Source organism: Dendrobates tinctorius, unplaced genomic scaffold (genome assembly GCF_039654945.1).
Source record: "Dendrobates tinctorius isolate UK_male_01 unplaced genomic scaffold, ASM3965494v1 ptg000048l, whole genome shotgun sequence".
Lineage (NCBI taxonomy): Eukaryota > Metazoa > Chordata > Amphibia > Anura > Dendrobatidae > Dendrobates > Dendrobates tinctorius.
The window spans coordinates 14480236-14497595 of NW_027361716.1; positions in this window are offsets into that span (position 1 = coordinate 14480236).

Here is a 17360-nt window from a genome sequence, read left to right on the forward strand (position 1 = left end):
ACCCAAAGCACACAGCCAAGAAAACCAAGGCCTGGTTCAAGAGGCAAAAAATCAAGGTGTTGGAGTGGCCTAGTCAGTCTCCTGACCTTAACCCAATTGAAAACTTGTGGAAGGAGCTCAAGATTAAAGTCCACATGAGACACCCAAAGAACCTAGATAACTTGGAGAAGATCTGCATGGAGAAGTGGGCCAAGATAACTCCAGAGACCTGTGCCGGCCTGATCAGGTCTTATAAAAGACGATTATTAGCTGTAATTGCAAACAAGGGTTATTCCACAAAATATTAAACCTAGGGGTTGAATAATAATTGACCCACACTTTTATGTTTAAAATTTATTAAAATTTAACTGAGCAACATAACTTTTTGGTTTGTAAGATTTATGCATCTGTTAATAAATCCTGCTCTTGTGTGAAGTTTGAAGGCTCTAACTTATTTGCATCTTATCAAACCTGCTAAATCTGCAGGGGGTTGAATACTACTTGTAGGCAATGTATACACACACCTATGTATCTGTCCTACTCCTATATATACACACCTATGTACCTGTCCTACTCCAATATATACACACACCTATGTACCTGTCCTACTCCAATATATACACACACCTATGTACCTGTCCTACTCCAATATATACACACACCTATGTATCTGTCCTACTCCTATATATACACACACCTATGTATCTGTCCTACTCCTATATACACACCTATGTACCTGTCCTACTCCTATATATACACACACCTATGTATCTGTCCTACTCCAATATATATACACACCTATGTACCTGTCCTACTCCTATATATACACACCTATGTACCTGTCCTACTCCAATATATACACACACCTATGTATCTGTCCTACTCCAATATATACACACACCTATGTATCTGTCCTACTCCAATATATACACATACCTATGTATCTGTCCTACTCCAATATATACACACACCTATGTATCTGTCCTACTCCTATATATACACACCTATGTACCTGTCCTACTCCAATATATACACACACCTATGTACCTGTCCTACTCCTATATATACTCACCTATGTACCTGTCCTACTCCAATATATACACACACCTATGTACCTGTCCTACTCCTATATATACACACACCTATGTATCTGTCCTACTCCAATATATACACACACCTATGTACCTGTCCTACTCCTATATATACACACACCTACGTATCTGTCCTACTCCAATATATACACACACCTACGTATCTGTCCTACTCCAATATATACACACACCTATGTACCTGTCCTACTCCTATACATACACACACCTATGTATCTGTCCTACTCCTATATACACACCTATGTACCTGTCCTACTCCAATATATACACACACCTATGTATCTGTCCTACTCCAATATATACACACACCTATGTATCTGTCCTACTCCTATATATACACACACCTATGTATCTGTCCTACTCCAATATATACACACACCTATGTATCTGTCCTACTCCTATATACACACCTATGTACCTGTCCTACTCCTATATATACACACACCTATGTATCTGTCCTACTCCTATATACACACCTATGTACCTGTCCTACTCCTATATATACACACACCTATGTATCTGTCCTACTCCTATATATACACACACCTATGTATCTGTCCTACTCCACTATATACACACACCTATGTATCTGTCCTACTCCTATATACACACCTATGTACCTGTCCTACTCCTATATATACACACACCTATGTATCTGTCCTACTCCTATATACACACCTATGTACCTGTCCTACTCCAATATATACACACACCTATGTATCTGTCCTACTCCTATATACACACCTATGTACCTGTCCTACTCCTATATATACACACACCTATGTATCTGTCCTACTCCTATATACACACCTATGTATCTGTCCTACTCCAATATATACACACACCTATGTACCTGTCCTACTCCTATATATACACACACCTATGTACCTGTCCTACTCCTATATATACACACACCTATGTATCTGTCCTACTCCAATATATACACACACCTATGTATCTGTCCTACTCCTATATATACACACACCTATGTATCTGTCCTACTCCTATATACACACCTATGTACCTGTCCTACTCCTATATATACACACACCTATGTATCTGTCCTACTCCAATATATATACACACCTATGTACCTGTCCTACTCCTATATATACACACACCTATGTACCTGTCCTACTCCAATATATAAACACACCTATGTATCTGTCCTACTCCTATATATACACACCTATGTACCTGTCCTACTCCTATATATACACACACCTATGTATCTGTCCTACTCCAATATATACACACACCTATGTATCTGTCCTACTCCAATATATACACATACCTATGTATCTGTCCTACTCCAATATATACACACACCTATGTATCTGTCCTACTCCAATATATACACACACCTATGTATCTGTCCTACTCCTATATATACACACCTATGTATCTGTCCTCCTCCTATATATACACACACCTATGTATCTGTCCTACTCCAATATATACACACACCTATGTATCTGTCCTACTCCTATATATACACACACCTATGTACCTGTCCTACTCCAATATATACACACACCTATGTATCTGTCCTACTCCAATATATACACACACCTATGTATCTGTCCTACTCCAATATGTACACACACCTATGTACCTGTCCTACTCCTATATATACACACACCAATGTACCTGTCCTACACCTATATATACACAGACCTATGTACCTTTCCTACTCCAATATATACACACACCTATGTATCTGTCCTAATCCAATATATACACACACCTATGTACCTGTCCTACTCCTATATATACACACACACACACCTATGTATCTGTCCTAATCCAATATATACACACACTTATGTATCTGTCCTACTCCAATATATACACACACCTATGTATCTGTCCTACTCCTATATACACACACCTATGTGTCTGTCTTACTCCAATATATACACACACCTATGTATCTGTCCTACTCCAATATATACACACACCTATGTACCTGTCCTACTCCTATATACACTCACCTATGTACCTGTCCTACTCCTATATATACACACACCTATGTATCTGTCCTACTCCTTTATATACACACACACACCAATGTACCTGTCCTACTCCTGTATATACACACACACCTATGTATCTGTCGAACTCCTATATATACAGAGACCTATGTACCTGTCCTACTCCTATATATACACACACCTATGTACCTGTCCTACTCCTATTTACACTCACCTATGTACCTGTCCTACTCCAATATGTACACACACCTATGTACCTGTCCTACTCCTATATATACACACACCAATGTACCTGTCCTACACCTATATACACACAGACCTATGTACCTTTCCTACTCCAATATATACACACACCTATGTATCTTTCCTAATCCAATATATACACACACCTATGTACCTGTCCTACTCCTATATATACACACACACACACCTATGTATCTGTCCTACTCCAATATATACACACACTTATGTATCTGTCCTACTCCAATATATACACACACCTATGTATCTGTCCTACTCCTATATACACACACCTATGTGTCTGTCTTACTCCAATATATACACACACCTATGTACCTGTCCTACTACTATATACACACACACCTATGTACCTGTCCTGCTACTATATATACACACACCTATATACCTGTCTTACTCCAATATATACACACACCTATGTACCTGTCCTGCTACTATATATACTGACACCTATGTACCTATCCTACTCCTATATATACAGACACCTATGTACCTGTCCTACTCAAATATATACACACACCTATGTATCTGTCCTACTCCAATATATACACACACCTATGTATCTGTCCTTCTCCTATATATACAGAGACCTATGTACCTGTCCTACTCCTATATATACACACCTATGTACCTGTCCTACTCCAATATATACACACCTATGTACCTGTCCTACTCCTATATATACACACACCAATGTACCTGTCCTACTCCTATATATACACACACCTATGTACCTGTCCTACTCCTATATATACACACCTATGTACCTGTCCTACTCCAATATATACACACACCTATGTACCTGTCCTACTCCTATATATACACACACCTATGTATCTGTCCTACTCCTATATATACACACCTATGTATCTGTCCTACTCCAATATATACACACACCTATGTATCTGTCCTACTCCAATATATACACACACCTATGTACCTGTCCTCCTCCTATATATACACACACCTATGTATCTGTCGTACTCCTATATATACACACCTATGTATCTGTCCTACTCCAATATATACACACACCTATGTATCTGTCCTACTCCTATATATACACACACCTATGTATCTGTCCTCCTCCTATATATACACACACCTATGTATCTGTCGTACTCCTATATATACACACCTATATACCCGCCCTACTCCTATATATACACATACCAATGTATCTGTCCTACTCCTATATATACAGACACCTATGTACCTGTCCTACTCCTATATATACACACACCAATGTACCTGTTCTACTCCTATATATACAGACACCAATGTACCTGTCCTACTCCTATATATACACACACCTATGTACCTGTCCTACTCCTATATATGCACACACCTATGTACCTGTCCTACTCCTATATATACACACACCTATGTATCTGTCCTACTCCTATATATACACACACCTATGTATCTGTCCTCCTCCTAAATATACACACAGCTATGTACCTGTCCTACTCCTATATATGCACACACCTATGTATCTGTCGTACTCCTATATATACACACCTATGTACCTGTCCTACTCCTATATATAGAGACACCAATGTACCTGTTCTACTCCTGTATATACAGACACCTATGTACCTGTCCTACTCCTTTATATACACACACCTATGTATCTATCCTCCTCCTATATATACACACCTATGTACCTGTCCTACTCCTATATATAGAGACACCAATGTACCTGTTCTACTCCTATATATACAGACACCTATGTACCTGTCCTACTCCTTTATATACACACACCTATGTATCTTTCCTCCTCCTATATATACACACATCTATGTACCTGTCCTACTCCTGTATATACACACACACCTATGTATCTGTCCTACTCCAATATACACACACCTATGTATCTGTCCTACTTCAATATATACACACACCTATGTATCTGTCCTCCTCCTATATATACACACACCTATGTATCTGTCCTACTCCAATATATACACACACCTATGTACCTGTCCTACTCCTATATATACACACCTATGTACCTGTCCTACTCCAATATATACACACACCTATGTATGTGTCCTACTCCTATATATATACACACCTATGTATCTGTCCTACTCCTATATATACACACACCTATGTATCTGTCCTACTCCTATATATATATACACACACCTATGTATCTGTCCTACTCCTATATATACACACACCTATGTATCTGTCCTACTCCTATATATATACACACACCTATGTATCTGTCCTATTCCTATATATATACACCTATGTATGTGTCCTACTCCTATATATACACACACCTATGTATCTGTCCTTCTCCAATATATACACATACCTATGTATCTGTCCTATTCCTATATATACACACACCTATGTATCTGTCCTACTCCAATATATACACACACCTATGTATCTGTCCTACTCCTATATATACACACACCTATATATCTGTCCTACTCCTATATACACACACCTATGTACCTGTCCTACTCCTATATATACACACACCTATGTATCTGTCCTACTCCAATATATACACACACCTATGTACCTGTCCTACTCCTATATATACACACCTATGTATCTGTCCTACTCCTATATATACACAAACCTATGTACCTGTCCTACTCCTATATATACACACACCTATGTACCTGTCCTACTCCTATATATACACACACCTATGTACCTCTCCTTCTCCTATATATACACACCTATGTATCTGTCCTACTCCTATATATACACACACCTATGTATCTGTCCTACTCCTATATATACACACACACCTATGTACCTGTCCTACTCCAATATATACACACACCTATGTATGTGTCCTACTCCAATATATACACACACCTATGTATCTGTCCTACTCCAATATATACACACACCTATGTATGTGTCCTACTCCAATATATACACACACCTATGTACCTGTCCTACTCCTATATATACACAAACCTATGTATCTGTCCTACTCCAATATATATACACACCTATGTATCTGTCCTACTCCAATATATACACACACCTATGTACCTGTCCTACTCCAATATATACACACACCTATGTACCTCTCCTACTCCTATATATACACACCTATGTACCTGTCCTACTCCAATATATACACACACCTATGTATCTGTCCTACTCCAATATATACACACACCTATGTATCTGTCCTACTCCAATATATACACACACCTATGTACCTGTCCTACTCCTATATATACACACACCTATGTACCTGTCCTACTCCTATATATACACACACCTATGTACCTGTCCTACTCCTATATATACACACACCTATGTACCTGTCCTACTCCTATATATACACACACCTATGTACCTGTCCTACTCCTATATATACACACACCTATGTATCTGTCCTACTCCTATATATACACACACCTATGTATCTGTCCTACTTCAATATATACACACACCTATGTATCTGTCCTACTCCAATATATACACACACCTATGTATGTGTCCTACTCCTATATATATACACACCTATGTATCTGTCCTACTCCTATATATACACACACCTATGTATCTGTCCTACTCCAATATATACACACACCTATGTACCTGTCCTACTCCAATATATACACACCTATGTACCTGTCCTACTCCAATATATACACACACCTATGTATCTGTCCTACTCCTATATATACACACACACCTATGTACCTGTCCTACTCCAATATATACACACACCTATGTATGTGTCCTACTCCTATATATATACACACCTATGTATCTGTCCTACTCCTATATATACACACACACCTATGTATCTGTCCTACTCCAATATATACACACACCTATGTATGTGTCCTACTCCTATATATATACACACCTATGTATCTGTCCTACTCCTATATATACACACACCTATGTATCTGTCCTACTCCAATATATACACACACCTATGTACCTGTCCTACTCCAATATATACACACCTATGTACCTGTCCTACTCCAATATATACACACACCTATGTATGTGTCCTACTCCTATATATACACACTATGTATCTGTCCTACTCCTATATATATACACACACCTATGTATCTGTCCTACTCCAATATATACACACACCTATGTATGTGTCCTACTCCTATATATATACACACCTATGTATCTGTCCTCCTCCTATATATACACACACCTATGTATCTGTCCTACTCCAATATACACACACACCTATGTATGTGTCCTACTCCTATATATATACACACCTATGTATCTGTCCTACTCCTATATATATACACACCTATGTACCTGTCCTACTCCAATATATACACACACCTATGTACCTGTCCTACTCCAATATATACACACCTATGTATGTGTCCTACTCCTATATATACACACCTATGTATCTGTCCTACTCCTATATATACACACACCTATGTATCTGTCCTATTCCTATATATACACACACCTATGTATCTGTCCTACTCCTATATATATACACACCTATGTATCTGTCCTACTCCAATATACACAAACCTATGTTTGTGTCCTACTCCTATATATACACACCTATGTACCTGTCCTACTCCTATATTCACACACCTATGTATCTGTCCTACTGCAATATATACACACACCTATGTATCTGTCCTACTCCTATATATACACACACCTATGTATCTGTCCTACTCCAATATATACACACACCTATGTATCTGTCCTACTCCTATATACACACCTATGTACCTGTCCTACTCCTATATATACACACACCTATGTATCTGTCCTACTCCTATATACACACCTACGTACCTGTCCTACTCCTATATATACACACACCTATGTATCTGTCCTACTCCTATATATACACACACCTATGTATCTGTCCTACTCCAATATATACACACACCTATGTATCTGTCCTACTCCTATATATACACACCTATGTATCTGTCCTACTCCTATATACGCACCTATGTACCTGTCCTACTCCTATATATACACACACCTATGTATCTGTCCTACTCCTATATATACACACACCTATGTATCTGTCCTACTCCAATATATACACACACCTATGTATCTGTCCTACTCCTATATACACACCTATGTACCTGTCCTACTCCTATATATACACACACCTATGTATCTGTCCTACTCCTATATACACACCTATGTACCTGTCCTACTCCTATATATACACACACCTATGTATCTGTCCTACTCCTATATATACACACACCTATGTATCTGTCCTACTCCAATATATACACACACCTATGTATCTGTCCTACTCCTATATACACACCTATGTACCTGTCCTACTCCTATATATACACACACCTATGTATCTGTCCTACTCCTATATACACACCTATGTACCTGTCCTACTCCTATATATACACACACCTATGTATCTGTCCTACTCCTATATACACACCTATGTACCTGTCCTACTCCTATATATACACACACCTATGTATCTGTCCTACTCCTATATACACACCTATGTATCTGTCCTACTCCAATATATACACACACCTATGTACCTGTCCTACTCCTATATATACACACCTATGTACCTGTCCTACTCCTATATATACACACACCTATGTATCTGTCCTACTCCAATATATACACACACCTATGTATCTGTCCTACTCCTATATATACACACACCTATGTATCTGTCCTACTCCTATATACACACTTATGTACCTGTCCTACTCCTATATATACACACGTATGTACCTGTCCTACTCCTATATATACACACCTATGTATCTGTCCTACTCCAATATATATACACACCTATGTACCTGTCCTACTCCTATATATACACACCTATGTACCTGTCCTACTCCAATATATACACACACCTATGTATCTGTCCTACTCCTATATATACACACCTATGTACCTGTCCTACTCCAATATATACACACACCTATGTACCTGTCCTACTCCTATATATACTCACCTATGTACCTGTCCTACTCCAATATATACACACACCTATGTACCTGTCCTACTCCTATATATACACACACCTATGTATCTGTCCTACTCCAATATATACACACACCTATGTACCTGTCCTACTCCTATATATACACACACCTACGTATCTGTCCTACTCCAATATATACACACACCTATGTACCTGTCCTACTCCTATATATACACACACCTATGTATCTGTCCTACTCCTATATACACACCTATGTACCTGTCCTACTCCAATATATACACACACCTATGTATCTGTCCTACTCCAATATATACACACACCTATGTATCTGTCCTACTCCTATATATACACACACCTATGTATCTGTCCTACTCCAATATATACACACACCTATGTATCTGTCCTACTCCTATATACACACCTATGTACCTGTCCTACTCCTATATATACACACACCTATGTATCTGTCCTACTCCTATATACACACCTATGTACCTGTCCTACTCCTATATATACACACACCTATGTATATGTCCTACTCCTATATATACACACACCTATGTATCTGTCCTACTCCACTATATACACACACCTATGTATCTGTCCTACTCCTATATACACACCTATGTACCTGTCCTACTCCTATATATACACACACCTATGTATCTGTCCTACTCCTATATACACACCTATGTACCTGTCCTACTCCAATATATACACACACCTATGTATCTGTCCTACTCCTATATACACACCTATGTACCTGTCCTACTCCTATATATACACACACCTATGTATCTGTCCTACTCCTATATACACACCTATGTATCTGTCCTACTCCAATATATACACACACCTATGTACCTGTCCTACTCCTATATATACACACACCTATGTACCTGTCCTACTCCTATATATACACACACCTATGTATCTGTCCTACTCCAATATATACACACACCTATGTATCTGTCCTACTCCTATATATACACACACCTATGTATCTGTCCTACTCCTATATACACACCTATGTACCTGTCCTACTCCTATATATACACACACCTATGTATCTGTCCTACTCCAATATATATACACACCTATGTACCTGTCCTACTCCTATATATACACACACCTATGTACCTGTCCTACTCCAATATATAAACACACCTATGTATCTGTCCTACTCCTATATATACACACCTATGTACCTGTCCTACTCCTATATATACACACACCTATGTATCTGTCCTACTCCAATATATACACACACCTATGTATCTGTCCTACTCCAATATATACACATACCTATGTATCTGTCCTACTCCAATATATACACACACCTATGTATCTGTCCTACTCCAATATATACACACACCTATGTATCTGTCCTACTCCTATATATACACACCTATGTATCTGTCCTCCTCCTATACATACACACACCTATGTATCTGTCCTACTCCAATATATACACACACCTATGTATCTGTCCTACTCCTATATATACACACACCTATGTACCTGTCCTACTCCAATATATACACACACCTATGTATCTGTCCTACTCCAATATATACACACACCTATGTATCTGTCCTACTCCAATATGTACACACACCTATGTACCTGTCCTACTCCTATATATACACACACCAATGTACCTGTCCTACACCTATATATACACAGACCTATGTACCTTTCCTACTCCAATATATACACACACCTATGTATCTGTCCTAATCCAATATATACACACACCTATGTACCTGTCCTACTCCTATATATACACACACACACACCTATGTATCTGTCCTAATCCAATATATACACACACTTATGTATCTGTCCTACTCCAATATATACACACACCTATGTATCTGTCCTACTCCTATATACACACACCTATGTGTCTGTCTTACTCCAATATATACACACACCTATGTATCTGTCCTACTCCAATATATACACACACCTATGTACCTGTCCTACTCCTATATACACTCACCTATGTACCTGTCCTACTCCTATATATACACACACCTATGTATCTGTCCTACTCCTTTATATACACACACACACCAATGTACCTGTCCTACTCCTGTATATACACACACACCTATGTATCTGTCGAACTCCTATATATACAGAGACCTATGTACCTGTCCTACTCCTATATATACACACACCTATGTACCTGTCCTACTCCTATTTACACTCACCTATGTACCTGTCCTACTCCAATATGTACACACACCTATGTACCTGTCCTACTCCTATATATACACACACCAATGTACCTGTCCTACACCTATATACACACAGACCTATGTACCTTTCCTACTCCAATATATACACACACCTATGTATCTTTCCTAATCCAATATATACACACACCTATGTACCTGTCCTACTCCTATATATACACACACACACACCTATGTATCTGTCCTACTCCAATATATACACACACTTATGTATCTGTCCTACTCCAATATATACACACACCTATGTATCTGTCCTACTCCTATATACACACACCTATGTGTCTGTCTTACTCCAATATATACACACACCTATGTACCTGTCCTACTACTATATACACACACACCTATGTACCTGTCCTGCTACTATATATACACACACCTATATACCTGTCTTACTCCAATATATACACACACCTATGTACCTGTCCTGCTACTATATATACTGACACCTATGTACCTATCCTACTCCTATATATACAGACACCTATGTACCTGTCCTACTCAAATATATACACACACCTATGTATCTGTCCTACTCCAATATATACACACACGTATGTACCTGTCCTACTCCTATATATACACACACCTATGTATCTGTCCTTCTCCTATATATACAGAGACCTATGTACCTGTCCTACTCCTATATATACACACCTATGTACCTGTCCTACTCCAATATATACACACCTATGTACCTGTCCTACTCCTATATATACACACACCTATGTACCTGTCCTACTCCTATATATACACACACCTATGTACCTGTCCTACTCCTATATATACACACCTATGTACCTGTCCTACTCCAATATATACACACACCTATGTACCTGTCCTACTCCTATATATACACACACCTATGTATCTGTCCTACTCCTATATATACACACCTATGTATCTGTCCTACTCCAATATATACACACACCTATGTATCTGTCCTACTCCAATATATACACACACCTATGTACCTGTCCTCCTCCTATATATACACACACCTATGTATCTGTCGTACTCCTATATATACACACCTATGTATCTGTCCTACTCCAATATATACACACACCTATGTATCTGTCCTACTCCTATATATACACACACCTATGTATCTGTCCTCCTCCTATATATACACACACCTATGTATCTGTCGTACTCCTATATATACACACCTATATACCTGCCCTACTCCTATATATACACATACCAATGTACCTGTCCTACTCCTATATATACAGACACCTATGTACCTGTCCTACTCCTATATATACACACACCAATGTACCTGTTCTACTCCTATATATACAGACACCAATGTACCTGTCCTACTCCTATATATACACACACCTATGTACCTGTCCTACTCCTATATATGCACACACCTATGTACCTGTCCTACTCCTATATATACACACACCTATGTATCTGTCCTACTCCTATATATACACACACCTATGTATCTGTCCTCCTCCTATATATACACACAGCTATGTACCTGTCCTACTCCTATATATGCACACACCTATGTATCTGTCGTACTCCTATATATACACACCTATGTACCTGTCCTACTCCTATATATAGAGACACCAATGTACCTGTTCTACTCCTATATATACAGACACCTATGTACCTGTCCTACTCCTTTATATACACACACCTATGTATCTATCCTCCTCCTATATATACACACCTATGTACCTGTCCTACTCCTATATATAGAGACACCAATGTACCTGTTCTACTCCTATATATACAGACACCTATGTACCTGTCCTACTCCTTTATATACACACACCTATGTATCTTTCCTCCTCCTATATATACACACATCTATGTACCTGTCCTACTCCTGTATATACACACACACCTATGTATCTGTCCTACTCCAATATACACACACCTATGTATCTGTCCTACTTCAATATATACACACACCTATGTATCTGTCCTCCTCCTATATATACACACACCTATGTATCTGTCCTACTCCAATATATACACACACCTATGTACCTGTCCTACTCCTATATATACACACCTATGTACCTGTCCTACTCCAATATATACACACACCTATGTATGTGTCCTACTCCTATATATACACACACCTATGTATCTGTCCTACTCCTATATATATATACACACACCTATGTATCTGTCCTACTCCTATATATACACACACCTATGTATCTGTCCTACTCCTATATATATACACACACCTATGTATCTGTCCTATTCCTATATATATACACCTATGTATGTGTCCTACTCCTATATATACACACACCTATGTATCTGTCCTTCTCCAATATATGCACATACCTATGTATCTGTCCTATTCCTATATATACACACACCTATGTATCTGTCCTACTCCAATATATACACACCTATGTATCTGTCCTACTCCTATATATACACACACCTATGTATCTGTCCTACTCCTATATACACACACCTATGTACCTGTCCTACTCCTATATATACACACCTATGTATCTGTCCTACTCCAATATATACACAAACCTATGTACCTGTCCTACTCCTATATATACACACACCTATGTACCTGTCCTACTCCTATATATACACACACCTATGTACCTCTCCTACTCCTATATATACACACCTATGTATCTGTCCTACTCCTATATATACACACACCTATGTATCTGTCCTACTCCTATATATACACACACACCTATGTACCTGTCCTACTCCAATATATACACAAACCTATGTATGTGTCCTACTCCAATATATACACACACCTATGTATCTGTCCTACTCCAATATATACACACACCTATGTATGTGTCCTACTCCAATATATACACACACCTATGTACCTGTCCTACTCCTATATATACACAAACCTATGTATCTGTCCTACTCCAATATATATACACACCTATGTATCTGTCCTACTCCAATATATACACACACCTATGTACCTGTCCTACTCCAATATATACACACACCTATGTACCTCTCCTACTCCTATATATACACACCTATGTACCTGTCCTACTCCAATATATACACACACCTATGTATCTGTCCTACTCCAATATATACACACACCTATGTATCTGTCCTACTCCAATATATACACACACCTATGTACCTGTCCTACTCCTATATATACACACACCTATGTACCTGTCCTACTCCTATATATACACACACCTATGTACCTGTCCTACTCCTATATATACACACACCTATGTACCTGTCCTACTCCTATATATACACACACCTATGTACCTGTCCTACTCCTATATATACACACACCTATGTATCTGTCCTCCTCCTATATATACACACACCTATGTATCTGTCCTACTTCAATATATACACACACATATGTATCTGTCCTACTCCAATATATACACACACCTATGTATGTGTCCTACTCCTATATATATACACACCTATGTATCTGTCCTACTCCTATATATACACACACCTATGTATCTGTCCTACTCCAATATATACACACACCTATGTACCTGTCCTACTCCAATATATACACACACCTATGTACCTGTCCTACTCCTATATATACACACACCTATGTATCTGTCCTACTCCAATATATACACACACCTATGTATCTGTCCTACTCCAATATATACACACACCTATGTATCTGTCCTACTCCTATATATACACACACCTATGTATCTGTCCTACTCCAATATATACACACACCTATGTATCTGTCCTACTCCAATATATACACATACCTATGTATCTGTCCTACTCCAATATATACACACACCTATGTATCTGTCCTACTCCTATATATACACACCTATGTACCTGTCCTACTCCAATATATACACACACCTATGTATCTGTCCTACTCCAATATATACACACACCTATGTATCTGTCCTACTCCAATATATACACACACCTATGTATCTGTCCTACTCCAATATATACACATACCTATGTATCTGTCCTACTCCTGTATATACACACACCTATGTATCTGTCCTACTCCTATATATACACACCTATGTACCTGTCCTACTCCAATATATACACACACCTATGTATCTGTCCTACTCCAATATATACACACACCTATGTATCTGTCCTACTCCAATATATACACATACCTATGTATCTGTCCTACTCCTATATATACACACCTATGTATCTGTCCTACTCCAATATACACACACACCTATGTACCTGTCCTACTCCAATATATACACACACCTATGTATCTGTCCTACTCCTATATATACACACCTATGTATCTGTCCTACTCCAATATACACACACACCTATGTACCTGTCCTACTCCAATATATACACACACCTATGTATCTGTCCTACTCCTATATATACACACACCTATGTATCTGTCCTTCTCCTATATATACACACACCTATGTACCTGTCCTACTCCTATATATACACACACCTATGTATCTGTCCTACTCCTATATATACACACCTATGTATCTGTCCTACTCCAATATACACACACACCTATGTACCTGTCCTACTCCGATATATACACACACCTATGTACCTGTCCTACTCCTATATATACACACACCTATGTATCTGTCCTTCTCCTATATATACACACACCTATGTATCTGTCCTACTCCTATATATATACACACCTATGTATCTGTCCTACTCCTATATATATACACACACCTATGTATCTGTCCTACTCCTATATATATACACACACCTATGTATCTGTCCTTCTCCTATATATACACACACCTATGTATCTGTCCTACTCCTATATATATACACACACCTATGTATCTGTCCTACTCCTATATATATACACACCTATGTATCTGTCCTACTCCTATATATATACACACACCTATGTATCTGTCCTACTCCTATATATACACACACCTATGTATCTGTCCTACTCCTATATATATACACACACCTATGTATCTGTCCTACTCCTATATATATACACACCTATGTATCTGTCCTACTCCTATATATATACACACACCTATGTATCTGTCCTACTCCTATATATATACACACCTATGTATCTGTCCTACTCCTATATATATACACACACGTATGTATCTGTCCTACTCCTATATATACACACACCTATGTATCTGTCCTACTCCTATATATATACACACACCTATGTATCTGTCCTACTCCTATATATACACACACCTATGTATCTGTCCTACTCCTATATATATACACACACCTATGTATCTGTCCTACTCCTATATATATACACACCTATGTATCTGTCCTACTCCTATATATATACACACACCTATGTATCTGTCCTACTCCTATATATATACACACCTATGTATCTGTCCTACTCCTATATATATACACACACCTATGTATCTGTCCTACTCCTATATATATACACACACCTATGTATCTGTCCTTCTCCTATATATACACACACCTATGTATCTGTCCTACTCCTATATATACACACACCTATGTATCTGTCCTACTCCTATATATACACACACCTATGTATCTGTCCTACTCCTATATATATACACACCTATGTATCTGTCCTACTCCTATATATATACACACACCTATGTATCTGTCCTACTCCTATATATACACACACACCTATGTATCTGTCCTATTCCAATCAAAATCTCAGTAAACAACTTTAAAACAATACAAACATTGAAATTGAAAAAGAATGGTAATTATATAATTAACAGCAATATATAAAATCTAAAATTACTGATATCTTTAAGCTTCTTTTAATAAATTATATAAAAATAACAACAAAACAGTG